Here is a 20,323-nt window from a genome sequence, read left to right as displayed (position 1 = left end):
AGTTAAAGCAGAGGTTTTCAAAGTGTGGTCCACAGGTCAGCAGCAGTGGCAGCAGCATCTGGGAACTAGTTGAAAAATAAATTTTTGGTCCCCCTCCCCCAGGCCTACTGAAGCAGATAGTCTGCAAATGGGAATCCAGAAATCTGTGTTTTAATCTTCAAGTGATTCTAATGCCCACTAGGGTTTAAAAAACCTCTACATTAGAGACTTGGGTCCATTTATCAAAGGGCAGGTAATGTCCAGGAGCAGTGCTTCTCAAACATGATGTGTTTAGGAATTAATTGCAGGTCTCTGGTGAGACTAAAGAATCTACATTTCTAAGAAGTTCCCAGGTAATGTTGCTGCTACTGCTGCAGTTCTGCAGACTACATGTGATTGCAAGGCCACTGGTAAAATCTAGGGAGAGACCTTGTAAGGAGGTGTCAAGAAAAACAGGCTAAATGGAGTGACCTTGATGAGTCTGGCCCAGCGCTGAGCGAGATTGACTAGACTTGACTTTGTTAGGAATCTTGATAGCATCACAAAGCAAGGCCTTATCCTGAATCCAGGATTTTAGAAAGGTGATCTGGCATGAAAGGTCAGTGAATAAGGAAAAGAGAGCGTAAAGTTTTAAACTTATGCCAGGTTACGTTGTATAGTTTGACACTGCATGATGTGCTATATCTCAATTCTCTATAGTAATTTTTGGAAGAAAGAGATATACATTTGAACTTTCCAGAAGCCTTATTAAATAGACACAGTGGGGAAAACTGTACTTATAAAGGACAGGAAGCAGGGGCAGGTCATGTCGGTGGAACCCAGCTTAGAAAGCCTACAGTTTGGGAACTGCTGTGTGACCTTGGGCAAGTAACTGAATGTCCTCTAATGATGTATGAACTGAATGTTCTTACATCTAAAATGTGATTAAAAATAAAATCTATCTTACAAAAGTTTTGTGAAGCTTAAATAAGTGAAGATGTTCAAGGCACTCAAGAGTGCCTGGTACATAATAAAACTCAATAAACTCTTTCTTCTTCATTCTGTGTATCCTTGTCTTCACTTTAAAATTTTCATTGTTGTTATTACATCAGCCACATTCAGGATAAAAAAAACTTAGGTGGTGGGGGAAAAAATTAAGGTGGTTGAGAAAGGGCTCTTTGAGAAAAGGGGAGCATTAAGCAAAATAAGAAATCCCTATGTCAAGTATTTTTATAAAAGGAAATGGAAAATCTCTTTATCTTATGACTAGTCCCAAAAGATATATAATGAATGAAAAGCTATCGTTATTAGAGTTACCTTCAAAAATATAAAGGGAGTAATGTTTTAATGAGGTATAAGAGAAATAGCAAGTTAACATTAGTTCACTTTCTTTTGCTTTTCTGAGGTCACTCAGAGGTCAGAGTTCCTGTCCAATTCATCTTTTGACATGGTGAGGTACTGAAGAAAATGGAGAGTTTCTTTGGGGAGCATATCTGGGTTTTCTTTTTTCTTCTTTTCATTCTTTCAAGAAAAGTCATCAATATATAGGTCTACTGCAGAAAAGAATTGGTAAAATCATTTCTGCAATCATCACTGAGAATAAGAGACTAGGGTTTTGGGGTAAGAGACAGAGAAAGAGTTTTTCCATGATTATTTGTTTAGTATTTGATTGATTTTATTTCTGAGAACACAGATTTATTACCACAAAATAAAACAGGACTTTTTTGGTTTTGTTTATTGATCTTAGCTTATTTGTTCTGTTCAGAAAACACTTATAGTCTGAAAATGACAAGGTAATTTAAAATACCTCAATGCATATACATGTGGCTCTAGCCTCTCTTTCTCTCCCTTCTTTCTGTCTCTGTGTTACACACACATAAAATATATTATTGATGATTCTTGGCAGTAATTTTGATTTGCATAAAATTTCAGGTGTTTTCAACACACTGCACATTCAAAATCTCAATAAAATGAAATAATTCCTTGAAAAAACAAATTAGTTGGAATTTTTCAGGCTTTACTAAGTTCTCCCCCAAATAGGTCTTTAAAAATGATATTTACTACTTAATGTCTTTAAGAAATGTACCTGTTTGATGCATTATTAGGAAGAATTTCCTCACAGTCCTCAATGAAAGCAGTGTGAGAGAACAATGTACATAAATCTCCTACCCAAGCAGAACTGTTGTCTTACCCAGTGGTTCAAACAGCCAGTAATATTTAACTTGTGTGGTTCATATATCAATAAAACAAATAAATGGCCCTCTCAAAAGTTATATCCTGCATTATATAAATATTCCTTTTTAGTACATTGTAACCTGCCTAGCCACAAATTATTACAGCCTTTTAGCCACAATGTAAAGTACTCTCCTTACTGAGGCCTAAACATTTTCATTGATTTTCCTCACATCACAGTGAAATAGTCTGTGCCAATAAATTAGCAATATTTAATTAATGTCCCCAAGGCATCTTATTATCAGTGTCTAACATAGCCAACAACAGTAAATGCAATGGATCTTCCTAAATGAATTATTTTGTACTTCAAAAGTTATATGAAGGCAGTGATGAAAGACTCTGCTCTGATAGATCCACAGTTACCCAGCTGATGTGCAAAGTTCCCACAAATTTGGCAGAGAAATTTTGAGACACTCATAGCAACCTGGCTGTGTGAAGCAGGCTGGATTCTGCCTCCTGCCAGTCATGGTACAGTGTAAGCAGAAGAGAGCCCACAAGGCTCAAACCCAAGAAACTGTGGTCTGTTTTTCTTTCCGAGGGGAGGCTGACGAGAGTGAAAGTATTCAGGAGATTCTCCAAGTGCCTAATAATGTAGTCTGATGACAAAAACAAAACAAACCAAAAAAAACAAAAGCAAAAAACAAAAAGAAAAACCAAAGAAAAACTAAAGACACACACATAAAACCCTTCCTAGAGTGTTGACCTTTTTGCAACTCACTTTAAAAAAAAAATTTCAGTTTACTTTTGGAGATAAATATACAAACTTCCTCCCATTCTGAGAGAAGGTACAAAGTGAAGCCCTTTACCATCTCTTCCTTTGGTAATTAACAAATATGGTTTGAACTTCTCAGAATATAGGGGGAAAAAGGAGTACAGCTTGTCCCTAGAACTGATCTTTGAATTATAAACTCTTCTGTTCAGACCTGATATAGATGACTTTCAATTTTCAAATAAATAAGGTGCTAATTAGAGTAATAACACCATTCTAGAATAGCAAGAACACATGCAATTTTATATACTTAAGGCAGGATCAAATGACCCATGCCTTTAAGAAATCACTGAAAATAGGAGAATTAATGTATGGTTATTAAATCACCAGGTTCAGGTTGGTCCCAAGTCTTCAACCCTAATACATACTCACAGGCTGAGGCTCAGTCCTAGTTCCCCAGACTCTACTCAACAACGACGTCTGTTACTCATCACCATGATAACCTGCTTATGTCATACTCCAGTTCAGAAAATGGGGCTTTTGATTGGTTCCTGAGTCTCATATTTGCATAATACTTCTCACCTACCAACTGTACAAGACAGATGCCACTAGGGGTTGTAAAATGTCTTTAGACTGTCACTAGCCTCAAGGATGGATTCATTTTTTTCCTTCATTTGTCTTCTAAGATGTCCCTCACTTTCCAGCAGCCTCAGGAATGCACTTACAAGTTTTTCACTATATTTTGCCCATAACTTTTAGGTGTTTTGTGATAGATGAAACTATGGCAGGCAAACGTGTAAGGAGATTGGAAAATCTGAGAGCCGTCACAGTTCTTACTAGTACATATATATATTTTATATGACTATTTGTTTTAACCTCTTTTTTTTTTTTTTTTAAATTACCTGAGCAGCTACTGCTGCTCCTAATCTTATCAGATAAGTGTGCCTTCATGGTACTCACTATGGTGGTTTGAGGCCTTTTTTAACCCCTTTTCTATTTTTAAAAAAACTGATTCACTTTGTTATAAAGCAGAAACTAACACACCATTGTAAAGCAATTATACCCCAATAAAGATGTTAAAAAAAATATTAAATTTTTGCTGGCTTCTGCTTCTGAACCATAAACTCAGGTTATTGTTTAATTATAACAATTATGATATTATTGCAAATAAAGCCTACTTCCTAAAAAAAAAAAAAAAATTCCTTCCTCTAGTAGGAGTGAGAAGGCAGTCAGAGTACTTCAAGTGTTTCAGTAATGCTCCTCTCCACTGATCCCCAATTCGATGTTATACCTTTAGGCTATAAGATAGCTCATTTAGTTGTTTACTAGTTCCTTTGTGACAACTTCTACTCACTTTTCCATTCCGAAACCCCCAACTTCAAATACTTTTCCAAAATGAGTTATAAAAACAAACATTGTTGACTGCCCACACTCATGCTAATTTATCTTCTTTGGTATTAAATGTAGGTATTTATAGATGCTGTTTATGAAGTTGAGGAAGTTCCCCTCTAGTTGTAGTTTGCTGAGAGTTTTGATCACGAATGGATGTTAGATTTTGTCAAATGCTTTTCTTCATCTGTTGATATGATCATATGGTTTTCCTTCATTAGCCTATAGACGGATGGATTACATTAATTGATTATTGAATGTTGAACCAGCTTGCATACCTGGAATAAATCCCACTCGGTTATGGTGTATAGTTTTTTATATATATTGTTAGGTTCAATTTGCTGATATTTTGATGAGAATTTTTGCATATGTGTTCATGTGAGATATTGATTGTATTCTTTGTCTTGTAATATCTTTGTCTTTTTGGGGGGATCGAAGCAATCCTGGCCTCATGGCATGAATTAGGAAGTATTTTCTCTGCTTATAGCCTCTGAAAGAGATTGTAAAAAGTTGACGTAATTTCATCTTTAAATGTTTGGTAGAATTCACCATTGAACTGAACTGGGCCTGGAACTTTTTGTTTTGGAAGGTTATTAATTGTTGATTCCATTTCTTTAATAGATATAGGACACTCAGATTGTTTCTTCTTGTATGAGTTTTGGCAAACTGTATCTTTCAACGATTGATCCATTTCTGCTAGGTTATCAAATTTGGGGTCATAGAGTGGTTCATAGTAGTCTTTTATTATCCCTTTAATGTCCACTAAGCTCGTAGTGATTTCCCCACTTTTATATCTGATACTAAAGATGCCAGAAGATTTCTCAGCTGAAGATCTAAGTTGTCCAGCTACATTTCTGACACTAGTAATTTGTGTCTTCCTTCTCTTTTTCTTAATTAGCTTGGCTAGAGTCTTATCAATTTTATTGATCTTTTCAAAAAATGCATTTTTTGTTTTGTTGATGATCTCTACTGATTTCCTGTTTTTGAGTTCATTGATTTCTGCTTTCATTTTTATTACATCTTTTCTTCTGCTTACTTTGGATTTAATTTGCTCTTCTTTTTCTAGTGTCCTAAAGTAGAAGTATAGGTTACTGATTTTTGGGTTCTCCTTTTTTTCCAATATATACATTCAATGCTATAAATTTTCCTCTAAGCACCGCTTTAAACTGTATCCCACAAATTTTGATAAGTTTTGTTCTCATTTTCACTTAGTCCAAAATATTTTTAGTTCAAAATCTTTTGAAATGTATTCTTTAACCCATGTGTTATTTAGACGTGTGTTGCTTAATCTCCACATATTTTGGGATTTTCAAGCTTTCTGTTACTGATTTCTAGCTTAATTCCCTTGTAGTCTGAGAGCAGACATTTTATGATTTCTATTCATTTAAATTTGCTAAGGTGTGTTTTATGACCTGGAATGTGTTCTGTCTTGGTGAAGTTTCCATGTGAGCTTGAGATGAATGTGTATTTTGCTGTTGTTGGATGAAGTAGTCTCTAGATGTCAATTATATCTAGTTAATTGATAGCGCTATTGAGTTCAGCCATGTACTAGTGATTTTCTGCCTGCTGGCTCTATCCATTTCTAATAGAGTTGACATCTCCAACTATAATAGTGGATTCAGTTATTTCTCCTTGCAGTTTTATCAGTTTTTGCTTCAAGTATCTTGACATTCTGTTTTTAGGTGTATACACACCAAGTATTGCTGTCTTCTTGGAGTATTGACCCCTTTATAATTATATAATACCCCTCTCTATTCCTGAACAGTTTCCTTGCTCTGAAGTCTGCTTTGTCTGAAATTAGTATAGCTACTTTCACTTTCTTTTGATTAGTAGTAGCAGGGCATATCTTTATCCATCTCTTTACTTTTAATCTATACATGTCTTTACATTTAAAGTTGATTTCTTGTTGGAAGAATGAATTAGGAAGCATTTTCTAATACTTCTAATACTAGAGAAGGTATTGGTATAGAATTGGAATAATTTCTTCCTTTTAATGTTTGGTAGAATTCACCAGCGAATCTATCTGGGTCTGATGCTTTATGTTTTAGAAGGTAAGTAATTATTGATTTAATTTCTTTAATTCATTTAGGCCTGTTCAAATTGTCTATTTCTTATTGTGTGAGTTTTGGCAGATTGTGTCTTTCAAGGATTGGTCCATTTCTTCTAATTTATGAAATTTGTGGGCATAGGTGTCTTTATATTTAAAGTGGATTCTTGTAGGCAACCTATATTTGGGTCTTGTTTTTTGATCCATCCAAGGATCTCTGTCTTTTAATTGGTTTATTTAGAACATTTACCTTTAAAGTGATTTTTAAAAAATAAATAAATTTATTTATTTTTGGTTGAATTGGGTCTTTAGACGTGTTGCTTAATCTCCACATATTTTGGGATTTGCTGCACGTGGGCTTTCTCTAGTTGTGGCAAGCGGGGGCTACTCTTTGTTGTGGTGTGCAGACTTCTCATTGTGGTGGCTTCTCGTTGCAGAGCATGGGCTCTACGACGTGTGGGCTCAGTAGTTGTGGCACGCAGGCTCAGTAGTTGTGGCTTGCGGGCTCTAGAGCACAGGCTTAGTAGTTGTGGTGCACAGGCTTAGTTGTTTCACAGCATGTGGGATCTTCCCAAACCGGGGCTCGAATCCGTGTCCCTGGCATTGGCAGGAAGATTCTTAACCACTGCACCACCAGGGAAGTCCTAAAGTGATTATTGATATATCTGGATTAATATCTCCTATATTTGTTACAGTTTTCTATTTGTTGCCCTTGTTCTTTTCCTATTTTTGTCTTCCATAATTGTTGTGTATTTTTTGGTTTTAATTGAAGATTTTATAATTCAATTTTCTCTCCTTTTTTAGTGTATCAATTATGCTTTTTTTTTTTTTAACATTTTATTGGTTGCTCTAGGGTTTGCAGAAGACCTTTGAAACTAATTCAAGTCTGCTTTCAAATAACACTGTACATCTTCACAGGTAGTGCAAGTACCTTATAATAACAACATATTCCTAAGTCCTCCCTTCTAGCCCTTGTATAACTGCTGTCATTCATTTCACTTAATCATATATATACACACACACATAAGCAAATACATTGTTGCAGTTATTTATTTATTTTTAACTTTTTAAAAAACATCTTTATTGGAGTATAATTGCTTTACAATGGTGTGTTAGTTTCTGCTGTATAAAAAAGTGAATAAGCTATACGTATACATATATCTCCATATCCCTTCCCTCTTGTGTCTCCCTCCCACCCTCCCTATCCCACCCCTCTAGGTGGTCACAAAGCACCAAGCTGATCTCCCTGTACTATGTGGCTGCTTCCCACTAGCTATCTATTTTACATCTGGTAGTGTACATATGTCCATGCCACTCTCTCACTTCATCCCAGCTTACCCTTCCCCCTCCCTGTGTCCTCAAGTCCATTCTCTACGTCTGCGTCTTTATTTCTGTCCTGCCCCTCGGTTCTTCAGAACCTTTTTTTTTTTTTTTAGATTCCATATATATGTGTTAGCATACGGTGTTTGTTTTTCTCTTTCTGACTTACTGCACTCTGTATGACAGACTCTAGGTCCATCCACCTCACTACAAATAACTCAATTTCGTTTCTTTTTATGGCTGAGTAATATTCCATTGTATATATGTTTTGCAATTATTTTAAGCAAACATTTTGTGAATAATTAAGAATAAGAAAAATTAAAAATTTACCTTTACTTATTGATTCTCTGACGAATGCAGATCTATGATTCTTTCTTTGTGTAGATCTGAGTTTCTGGCCTATATTATTGTCCTTCTCTCTGAAGAACATCTTTTTAAAATTTGTTGCAAGACAGGTGTACTGGCATCAAATTCTCACAGTTCTGTTTGTGGAGAAAGTCTTAATTTCTCCTTCACTTTTGCAGGATAATTTCACAAGGCATAGAATTCTAGGTTAGTGGTTTTTTTCTCTCATTACTTTAAATATTTAATACATTTTCTTTTTACTTGCATGGTTTCTGAGAAGTCAGATATAATTCTTATCTTTGATCTTCTATATTAAGGGTTTTTTTTCTCCTCTAGTTCTTTCAAGATTACTCTTTTATCTTTGATTTTCCAAAATTCGAATATGATATACTCAGATAGAGTTTTATTTTGTTTTGTTTTGTCTTTTGGCAGTTGTCTTTTTTGGTGTTTTTTGAGATTCCTGAATCTGTGGTTCAGTGTTTGAATCAATTTGGAAAAAATCTCAGTCATTATTGCTTCAAATATTGCTTTTCTTCCTTTCTTTCTTCCTTCTTCTCTCCGTCCCTTCCTTCCCTCACTTTCTGGTATTCCCATTACACATATTTTACATTTTTTTGTAGTTGTCCCCCAGTCCTTTGATATTCTGTTCCATTTTTAAAGTTGTTTTTTCTCTTTGCTTTTCAGTCTTGGAAGTTTCTATTCACATATTCTCAAGCTTAGAGATTCTTTCTTCAGCCATGTCCAATCTACCAATGAGTCCTTCAAAGGCACTCTTCATTACTGCTACAGTGTTGTTTTTTTTTTAATCTTTAGCATTTATTTTTGATTCTTTCTTAAAATTTCTCTCTTGATTATATTATCCCTTTGTCCTTGCTTGTTATCTACTTTTTTTGTTAGAGTTGTTAACATACTAATCAGAATGATTTTAAATTCCTGGTTTGATAATTCCAACATTCTTGCCATATATGTCTCTGATTCTGATGTTTGTTTTGTCTTTGCAAACTGTGTTTTTTATTATGCCTTGTAAAGGTTTCCTGATAGCTGGACATGACATACTCGGTAAAAGGAACTGTGATATTTAGTAATGTGGTAGTAAGGTGTTGGAGAAGGAGAAGTTTCTGTTGTCCTGTGATTAGATCTCAGCCTTTTGGTGAACCTGTGCCCCTAGACTGTGACCTTCACAACTGCTTCTCAGTTTCTGCCCCCACCTACCCACATATGGTGACTGAATGGCTAGAGAGGCCTAGAGCTGGGTATTTAGGTCCCTTTGTGGAAAGATCGAGGGAACTGTAGTTGAGATTTCCTTCCCCCCACAAAGAGCCAGCTGGATTTGGGTACTTCCCTTCCCGCAGGTAGGTTAGGATCTGATATAAACCAGCAGATTAGGCTGTGGCAAAATAATTTTATCTGAGGGCAGACCTTGTTAAGAAGAACAGAATGCTATGGCATCTGTCAAAATGATACTTTCCCCCTCCCCCTCGAGGAATCAAGAGGGAAGTTTCACTGTGAGGACCTGGTAGGCTTTGTGGAGATAGAACATCCAAAAGTGTTCCACAGCCTACTATGACTGTGTCCTCCTGGAGATGAAAACAATTTTGTTTTGAAACAATTTTTTTAGAGCAGTTTTAGATTCACAGCAACGTTGAGAGGAAGTTGTATGCCTCCTGTCGCCACACATGCATGGCTTCCCTTATTATCAATACTACCCGCCAGAGTCATACATCTGTTACAGTTGATGCATCTACATTGACATATCATTATCATCCCAAGTCTATAGTTTACATTAGTGTTCACTCTTGGTTCACTATGGGACCTCTCCATTTCTTAAATCTTAGACTTGTCCACACTGAGCCTCTAGCAATTCATCAATTACAGTTCAGGATTTCTTATCTGACACAGGTTCCCATGGAGGTTTCCCCTGTTGGGTTTCCAAACTATTAAATGGCGATTCTTATATCTATTAAATGGTGATTCTGTCTCTTCAATTTGGGGTCCAGTGGTTTTGCCCTGTAACCTCACTTTTCTGATGAATCTAAGAAGAATTTTTGATTTTTCAGTTTATTCATTTTTTAACTTGTCATTAGGACAGAGAGGTGACATTTAAGCTCCTTACTTGCTGGACTGGAAACCAGAAGTTACCAACACTTTTTGTTGTCTATGTTTTTAAGTTTTAGCCATCCTAGTAGGTGTGAGGTGGTATGACTGTGGTTTTGATTCGCATTTCCTTAGTCATGAATGATACTGAGCATGGGGTATATAATTTAAGGAGCACTTGTAAGATTTTTTATTGAACTGAATTTCATTGTTTTAGGATAAGCAGAAGGAGTCTTTCAATGATTGAATTATTGCCCACTAATTTTGCTGGCCAGCTTCCATTTAGATAATTTTGAGAGATTCTTTCCTTACTGGTTTTTACTGGACTTCTAGATTGAGCATGCTTCATGAAGCATGTGACATAAGGAGTAAACGATAGAAGCCTAAGCTTGTATCTCATTGTAATTAATACTCATTTTAGCCAGGCAAATGTGATCATGTGATCATGTGATCAGAAAAAATCTGTACCTAACAGTGAAGTGTGACATTTTAAGAGTATCTATCATGTATTGTTTTGGGCTGCCCAACTGCCATTTCTTGGAGAAACCACCCTCCATCAGTTCATGTCATCTTGATAATGCTTACAATCACATCCTCTCCTCATCCACCTATAGCCTCCAGTCCCCAGACTACAGGGATGAACACAGAGCACATAACCCTGACATGGCCAATTTTACTGTCTTATGCACATCTTTTTTTTTTGTTTTAACTAATTACTATTTTTAATTTATTAATTTATTTTATTTATTTTTGCTGTGTTGGGTCTTCGTTTCTGTGCGAGGGCTTTCTCTAGTTGTGGCAAGCGGGGCCACTCTTCTTGGTGGTGCGCGGGCCTCTCACTGTTGCGGCCTCTCCTGTTGCGGAGCACAGGCTCCAGATGCGCAGGCTTAGTAGTTGTGGCTCACGGGACTAGTTGCTCCGTGGCATGTGGGATCCTCCCAGACCAGGGCTCAAACCCGTGTCCCCTGCATTAGCAGGCAGATTCTCAACCACCGCGCCACCAGGGAAGCCCCCTATGCACATCTTTTTTCATCATATTTCCCTGACACCATCTCTTTTCCGTTTCAGTGTATACAGCTTCTTCAAAGTCTTCAAGATCTTTGAGAAAAAAAGTTAGCTCCATAGGCAAGTGATGACTGCAAAATATTAAATTTGTCATGATTTTAGGGATACCACAAATGCTTCTCAGTGAACACACATGTGCATCTCCCATTCAATCGTGCCTTTATTTCTTTCCAGGTGAGTTGTGCCTTGCGGTGAAGATGTTGGCTGGAAGGAAACTACTAAAATATTATCTCAGAGCTGTGAATAATTTTCACTTACCAGCTTGTCATAGAAGCAATCCAGATTTCATGGTCTTCATCAACCATTATTGGACATATGTATCACTTCTTCATTTCTGTGTCAAGGTGACAGAAGGTAAGACGACTTTAAGACTTTAATATGTACATGTGTACACTATTGAAAAAAAAACATACCATATCAAATACGTACAAGAAAAGTGGTAATTTCAGAAGTATCAGGAGCCGTTCAGATAAGAGGTCTTTGAGAGAAGGGGATATGTGCTTTTTTGCTTCCTTGACAATAGATGCAAGCCTTAATGAGTTAATCACATTGTGATGATCTCCCTTGAAGTCAGATTGCTAACGAGCAGTCTAACAAAGGGAACCATGTGTAGAGCACCAGTCCTGAGTTGAGCACTTAGTGCATCCAAGCACATGATTTCATTTTGTCTTTCCAAGAACCCACTGAAGAAAGTATGGCGATACTGTTCTGATAAATTAGCAAATGGGGGTTCAACAGACCTTAAATAAATTGACTAATTTTTTTTCTTCTCTATCCATGTCTCCCAGATGCCAATCTATGAACAGGTGCAGGGCTGGCTGCACGATAATCATCCCGGTGAAATTGTTTAAAATATAAATTCTGGGACCCTCACTCCTGAAGATCCTAGTTTGATAAGTTTAGGTTAGATTCAGGTGTTCTGCTTTTCTGACAAAGTGATTCTGTTATACATCCAAGTCTGGAACATGTCTTCTATACCCCATGACCTCAGACTAGTTCAGGGAGTTAAGTTGGTGTCATCTCTTATGGTAGATTGGAAAAGGCTGCTGAGAGTCCTGTACTGAAAGGCTTCTGAGGCTGATGGGGAGGTATTCTGTGATCCGTCAGTGATGAGGCCAGATGGAGGGAGTAGAATCTTCCTGCCAAATATCGGCCAACTGTGATCTAGATTGTGACAGTTGGTAGGTGGGTGAGGAGGGAAAAAAAGGAAAGTAGAGAATATCAGTTACATTTTGATTAAAAATTGTCTGAGAACGCACTAAATATTTTATTCAGCTCTATGTAACCCCCTTAGCTATGTCAGAAACCTAAATGTAGCTCTTGGAAAAATACTAATGATGACCAAAGTACAGCGAGCCAAATAAAGGAGATAAGCCAAAATACTCTTGCAAATCTCCAAGATACTGGATTCCTCCACTGTCCCAGTCCTGTGGGAATGCCTGTGCCAGGAATATCTGGAACTCTGTGTAACAGCAGCTGCCATGTACCCGTGTTCTTTCTGTTGCAATCTTATTTCTTGTGGCAGAAAAAAATGTGGCTCTATGCATTTTAGCAATTGATCAAATATTCCTTATTATTTCATAACTTTCGGGAGAAGGCAAATGCATTTTATAGTTCTGAATTGTGTGGGCTTATTTTTCATACTTTATTTTTTAGTGTTAATATCAGTTGTGTACACTATATTTGGAGAAACCAGTTTGGAAGGTGGGTCTGATAAAAATATACCTAATAGATACAGTGGCTGTCCTTTCTTAGATATATTCATAGAAAGAAGTGGATAAAGCTGCACCTTTAAATAGAGAAAGGCTTCATTTTAGGGTTTAATTATCCATGACAATGTAGCCATTTTTAAGGGAGAACTCCATACTTGGGAGTCATTTAGTCTAGGAGAACTGTACACACAGTCCTTGCTGTAACACCAGAAACTAGGGTTGCTGCAATTCCTATTATTTCAGTGACCATCAGCAGGTAACCTGTGGCAGAAAGGCTCTTAGGATCCTCAATTCTTACTTTGCTTTCCACTCTTGTGGACATTGCTACTTCCTTCTGTCCACTTGGAGTTGAAGGGAACCGATGCACAAGGTCACTTTCCACAGCTAGTGTCAGAGATGACCTTCGAACTGCTTAGTTACCTCCCAGCCTTTAGAAGAGTTGTGAAAGAGACATATAGCAAATATAAAGAGAAAGATGTTGCAATTGCCTAGTGATATCTATCATCAGACCAGAACTGGGAAGTTGCAACCCATGATTAGGATATTTACCATCTTTGATTCATATCAGTAACACTGGCTAGGTGAGTGGGGAATAAAATATGTCAGGCATGATGTTATTATCAGCATGAAAGTGGGAAAAAGCAAAAAAACTTGACAAGAGGAATGGCATGAAGTGTCTGGATATAATTTCCACAAAACCGAAACTGAGCCTTCACAAATCTCTATAGTGCCAGAATTATTTAAAAATAAAAATTAATAAACACTCATAGATACAACTGCTAAATGAATTTTAAAAATATAATTGACTTTGAATTATACGTGCATTATTTGTCTTTGTTAATGACAATGTTCCATTTCAAAATTCATAAGGTGTGAGTTCCTAGAAAAATCGAGTTGGAAAAATAATTTATTACTTTGCCATTCATTCATCAGGACATGGAAATTGGTCATTATTTTGGTAAACAGTTTGAAGTTCTGATGTTACCCTCAGTTTTATCCTTGTAACAACTAAGACTCAGTGTCCTAAAGATAATTACATTTGTTTTACAAGCTAACTGGAAAAGTGCTGAATAATTGTCACTGCTTTGGAGATTGGATTTTGTGGCGATTTTTTTTTTTTTTTTTTTTTGCTAGCACTGCATCCAGACACTTTTGATGGAGGGAGCTACAGTAATATTAAAGAATTGTTGACAGCTACTCATAAGAGGGACTTTTACATTTGTAAACAAAACAACTCTGTCAAAGCAAATGTCAAGAGGTTATTTTAACCTCTGTTACACCTCATAATGCATTTCTCATATATTCTGGAGGAAGTGTGGGGTGAGTGGGAAAAGTAATAGATGGAGAAAAGTCTGTTTGGCAGACCAAATGACAAGGAATGAAAAAGTAAGCCCAGACAATAAAAATATGTTTTGTGCAATGATGCAGTAGGATTTTTAAATAAGAGTTCCCATTTACCTCAAACTCTGGAAAACACACTTAACTCTCAATATTTCCTGAAGGTAATGGAATGTTTCTTTGTCCCTTTGAAAACATTACCTTTAAGGCAATGAGCAAAACAAGGAAACCCTCTAAACGGCTGATTGGGAATCTAAACTGAAGCCAAGACACATATTGAAATTAGAGCTACCAAGCCATGGTAAGGACACATGGCTTGATTTCTGTTTTTCTCATTAGATGTCATACATGTGTTTCCTGTTGTGCTTACTAAGAAGAATATCTTATATCAGGTCACATTTCCTACAAATACCAACCAAGAACTAATTTCCCAGCTTGCAAATTAACTTTTAAATGTGATTGTACATCACATTGTAATAGGAAAAGGAAAGGTTATTTAATAAATGGTGCTGGGCAATTAATTAACTACTTGGGCTTCACTTCGCATTGTGGGAAGCAGAAAGCAAGAAAGGAAGGGAGGGGAAGGGAAGAGAAGGAAGAGAGAGAAAGAGAAAAAAAGAAAGGAAGGAAGGAAAGGCAGGGAGGGAGAGAGGGAGGAAAGGAGGGGGAAGGAAGAAGGAATAAGAAAAGGAGGACGGGAGACAGGGAGGGAGAGAAAGAGGGAGAGGTAGAGAAGAAGGAAGGAAGGAGAGAAGAAAGGAAGGAAGGAGGGAAGGAAGAGAAAGGTAAGAAATTCCAGAATGGTTAGGGAAGCAAATGTTAAGCATAAAACCACAAGAAACAGAAAAATTGGGGAAAATGTTTATTTTAGGACTCCTGTTTTCTCAGTTACAAAATAAACCACAAAAGTGACTTAGGTACATAAAAATGGAAAGAACAAACCACTGTCAAAAATAGCCAATTAACAAAGAAGCAAACAATAAAGTGGGAAAACATGTGTTTCAAATAGGACAAACTAGGGATTCACAGCCTGAAAGTATAAAGGATCGCTAGAAATACGTAAGAAATATCTTAAGATCCCAACAGCTTGAAGAAAACCGCCAGAGGCTTTTGCTCATAGTTCTTTCAAATAGATACTGAAAATGAGATGAAATATTTCACTTCACTGGTAAGCAAAGAAACGTAAACTGAAATAAGATGTTATTTTGACTAAACATACTGAGTAACAAGGATTTTGTAGAATAAGAACATTCACACACAGTATAAATTGGTGAAGTTTTTCTGGATAAGTTTGGCCGTACATATTGAAGGTGTCCAAAAAGTTCCTAACTTTTCCAGTTATTTTCATTATAGAAACCTATCCTGTGGAAATTGTCACGTATGCATATTATTATTCTAATGCTACTCATGATGAACAATCCAAACATCCAATTGTAAAGAATGACTGTGTAATAATCCCCAAACCAGCAGGATCAGCATCACCAGGCAAATTGTTAGAAATGTACATTCTTGGCTCCATTCGACACCTATTGACTCAGAAACTCTTAACTGTGCACCAAGCATTCACAAAGCCTGCAAGATAATTTTGACGCATACAAAAACTTGAGAATCACTAATGCAACGGAATATTAATGGACATTCAAAATGTTTTCGAAGAACACAACATGGAAAAATTTGTAAAACGTAATATTAACTAAAGGAGAATAAAATTTGTTCACATTTAATATGATCATGGGAATGATGTATAATATGACTTCCATTTTGTAAATACATATAAGTGTATATCATATTTGTAAAATCAAAATCATTCATGTATGTGTATATTCACATAAACATGCATACCAGCAGAATAAAATGCTATTCTCAGTATATCAGAGGAGGTGACTTTGAATTACTTTTTCTTTTAATCTCTATGTACTTTTCCAAATTCTCTTCTATTACTTTTTCTTTGCATCGTTATGTACTTTTCCAGATTCTCTTCTATGATGACATATTATTTTTTCCTATCAATAAAAGATCTTGGCCACAAACATTTTCACATGTATATGTAATGTTCAAGGCCCCAAGTTTCCTGTAACCCTAAATGTTTATTCATCTTTCATGATGACATTGGTTTATTGCAAAGAGAGACCCCTTCTTCAATAGCAGGTGGTGTTTTATCCGTCAAGAAAACAGTAAGATGTGGTACTTGGGTTGACCTCGCCACAGGCAGGATGTGGCTGCCAGAGCAGAACTATAGGTCTTTGAGCAACAGGCACATCCTCCTCCCACTAGTTCTTTTTTTAGCTTACGGCGACTCCCAGGATTCTGACATTAACCAAAAGTTCACGTCTTCTTTGTATTGCTATCATACCCGCTTCTTTCACAAGCAATTCTCACAATAATCTTAGTAGAGAGAACAAGGCATAGAAATTATGGAAATATTAGGCATTAGAAATTTCAAATAACCAAGCCAAAATGTTCTAGCAGGGTGATACCAAGAAGAAGTGATAAACAACAGTTATTTATCTTTCTATGTTAAACATTATCTGTCTCTTGTTATCTCAGAAACCATCAGAATTTCTTCTCTGGTTGACTTCAATTTGCAGCTATTTGAGCACATAGAAGGTTCAACCTGTTCTACTAGTACTTGGACAAGGTAGTGGATCTAACATTCTTTACAATGGTCTTAAAAGCTCTTAAGTGTCGGAAACATTTTAATTGTCATAGAAAATAAATATCGTAGCGTGTGTCTCCTTACTTGTCTAAATCACTGGAAGAAAGACAACTTTTTTTGCTTCCTGCTCATGTTAACACAGCAAGAAGGTTAGGGGACAGTCCCAGCTGCACCACATGACAGCTGCCCTCAATTAGGGTATTTAAGGGCTTAAGAAGAGGTATCATTCAGTTTGTATGTGATGATCTTCTTCAGCCTCCGTAGTTTTACGTTGGAGGAACTCTGTGGGCAGAAATACAGCTCCATTCCTTAGGCAGGTGCAAGAATTGCCATGATTTGAAGGAACAGTGGTGTGTTAAACAACAGTGACATTCTAAAAGAAATACCCTAAAGTCTCATAGAAAATGGGAATGAAAGACTATAATTTTATATAGCAAACTTGAGAGTTAAATACACTTACTAAGCCTGCTTAATGGCAACGGTGTTAGATTTCCTATCTGTTATTCAAAATACATGGATTTATGAGTAGGATCAGAGACTGATTTTGAAAACCTGAAATTCCTCAGATGATGGTTCATGTTCTGTGACATGTAGATGCTATCACCTGAATGTTATGTCTCTGCCCTCGGGTTTTATTACCAAGGTCATTTTTGTGACTTCCTACAAATGTGCTTTGTGTCTCTGAGATATACTTATAAATGTTTGACTAAGTTTGGAAATAGGCAGAAGGTTTTCAAAAGAAACCTATGTGATGTATGGAAACTGAGTGCAATGTGTAAATGCTGAAGATAAGGTGACCGTACAGAAAATAGAACAAAAATAAATACAGCAAGGATCAGGGTGGAAAGCCCAGTCAAAAATGAGAAACTTCAAACACCTGTGTTTTGTCAACAGTGGCTTGGCAGCTAGAATAGGAAGGACAGAGGAAGTTAAACCCATGCTGCCTTCTAGAAGTCAACTACAAAAAATGAACCCCTAGGACCAGATGGTTTTATGGCTTTGGTAAACAATAGATTGGCATAATGCTTCCTCAATAATTCTGTCAGGAAGTGTTGAGCTAGAATACAACGTACAATTGTGCCTTTTTTGAAAACCAGCTCTCTGAAAGGCCAGCTGGTAATTAGGGAGAAACTGAAATGTTGGGAAGAACAGAGTATGTAATGAACTATTATCAGACCATCTTGACTACAAGGTAATTATAAATACCAATATGTCTGGAAGTCTTAGGTCTCCCCTGGTGGCCATATTATAAACTAATTATCATACAGGAATGAGGGCTTCTCTGATTTCAGGCACCACCTCCCTAGGGTTTCCTTGTTTGTTCTGATTTGTAGCTTCCTTTGAGTTTTGTTTCTAAGGTTTGGGTGACTGCTATTTGGTTCCTCTTCAAGAAGAACCAACAGAGCACTTAACACTGAATTCTTTTCTAGTATACACATGAATCACTACTCCCTATCGATCTCAGGATGTGGGATCCCCATACACCTTTTGAACAAAATCCTCTGTTTTCACATGTGGATAACAACCCTCATCTACTTCATTCATTCAACTGATTTAATTGAAACAATTATTCCCACAGGTGATTTCTCCACATGCAAATACAGATTTCTACTTTTCAACACTTGAAGCAGAAAATGGGCCAGGGGAATAATGCACCACTAACATCCACCTCTTCTGCGCTCCAAACATGGCAACAGTCCTCTCCCCACTGGTAAGTACTAAAATATTGATGTTAAAAGACAGGGCGGGGGCTTCCCTGGTGGTGCAGTGGTTGAGAGTCCGCCTGCCAAAGCAGGGGACACGGGTTCATGCCCCGGTCCGGGAAGATCCCACATGCCGCAGAGCGGCAGGGCCCGTGAGCCATGACCGCTGAGCCTGCGCGTCCGGAGCCTGTGCTCCGCAACAGGAGAGGCCACAGCAGTGAGAGGCCCACGTACCAAAAAAAAAAAAAAAAAAAAGACAGGGCTTGCAAACTCAAAAGCATCCAGGTGGGTAATATAACTACAGATGATGGTGAAGGGAGTAAAGACTAACAAAAGGGAATGTTGGCAACTGCGGTGAAGTGGCAAGCCTTTTCTAAAAAGAAGTCAGCAGCTCTCCAGCTCCAGAAAATTGTTGCCATGTAATAAATAAAATCATCTCCTGGATTTTCAAGAAAAGTAAAATTAATTTTTTTAAAAAAATCTCAATTTTATGAGCATATGGGTAATTTTTCAAAGTTAGCAACGAAGTTTAAATTTTAATGATATTGTAAGGGGCAAACAAAGCACTTCTGTGAGCAATATTTATCTTACAAATTACCAGGTTTGAACCCTACCTTAGTCTCGAAGGCAGGGCTGTCCAATAGAAATACAGTGTGAGTTACATATGTGATTTCAAATTTTCCGTTAGCTCCATTAAAAAGTAAAAAGAAACAGATACAATGAATTTTTATATTTTATGTAACCTAGTTATCCAAAATATTGTCATTTTTCAGATGTAATCATTATAAAAATTATTAATGAGCTATTTTACACTCTTTTTGTGTGTTGAGTCTGAAATTTAGTATGTATTTTATACATACAGCACATTTCACTTTTTACTGGCCTCAGTTCAAATGCTTAAGAGCCATATGTGGCTAGTGGCTCCATATTGGACAGCACAGGTCTAAGGCTTAAGAGTACCTGCTCTTACATACATATACACAGTTGGCAAGTCCTTGGTTAGAAGAAATGTCATGGTCTTTGGGCACCAGAGCTCATCCTGTTCATGCCCAACAAGCGACTGCTGCCATTTTGGCAACAGCCAGTTGCAGCTGCCAGAGTAGTTGCAGGAGACAGACAGGAAGGGCCGTTCACGGGATATGTTTTCCCAAGGAAACAGTGTAAGGGACTTTGAATATTGCTTGACTTATGTGAACCGAACTCATAGGAGTGTCTTGGGAAGTCACTTAATGCATATAACCTTTCATAATATTGTAAAAAATAAGAATTCCTCCTTTGCTTGTGCACATCTAGTAGAAGCCTACTACCTAGTTATTACCTTTGTTATTACTGGATTATTTTAAGTTATAAAGTCTCTTGTATCAGGTGAAAAAACAATTTGACTTATTCTAGAACAAAATTCAAGTGGAGAAAACAATGGGGAGACAAATGTTAATTCAAAAATGAAACAAATCAATCACAAGAAAATAAGAAAAACAGCAACTTTCTAAGTTATTCAAAAATTGAATGTATTTCCTTCAGTTCCTTTTATCTAGAGGTGTCCAAGCAATAACTGTACAAATAATTGGTGAGTTTATTGTAGCACATCCATTGCATGACTGGATAATTTTTCCTGCCCTGAAATCTGTGATAGGTATAATAATAATAAATGTATAAAATACACACATGTGCATACATATTCTCAAAATTCAGATAAATATTATAACATTGTATGTGTTATTTTGAAATTTGAAATGTTACTATGTTGTGTTAATT

At 36.7% G+C, this 20,323-nt stretch overlaps 1 pseudogene across 1 annotated transcript in view; it reads left to right on the top strand.

Annotated features, from left to right (window-relative positions):
• LOC111178982 (60 kDa heat shock protein, mitochondrial pseudogene) overlaps positions 1-18,763 on the top strand; it is a 30,792-nt pseudogene extending 12,029 nt beyond the window's left edge. Inside the window, exons 2-3 of the transcript XR_002645793.2 lie at positions 11,334-11,513; positions 18,445-18,763. The product of XR_002645793.2 is annotated as a 60 kDa heat shock protein, mitochondrial pseudogene (transcript). The remainder of the gene's footprint in view (positions 1-11,333; positions 11,514-18,444) is intronic.
• The last annotated feature ends 1,560 nt before the right edge of the window (positions 18,764-20,323 follow it).

The sequence above is a fragment of the Delphinapterus leucas genome, chromosome 5 (genome assembly GCF_059928025.1).
Source record: "Delphinapterus leucas isolate spDelLeu-1000000601 "Yukka" chromosome 5, BTC_Dleu_Yukka2, whole genome shotgun sequence".
Classification (NCBI taxonomy): Eukaryota; Metazoa; Chordata; class Mammalia; order Artiodactyla; family Monodontidae; genus Delphinapterus; species Delphinapterus leucas.
The sequence above is the reverse complement of the archived record's forward strand: the minus strand, read 5'-3'. Positions and strand labels throughout refer to the sequence as shown.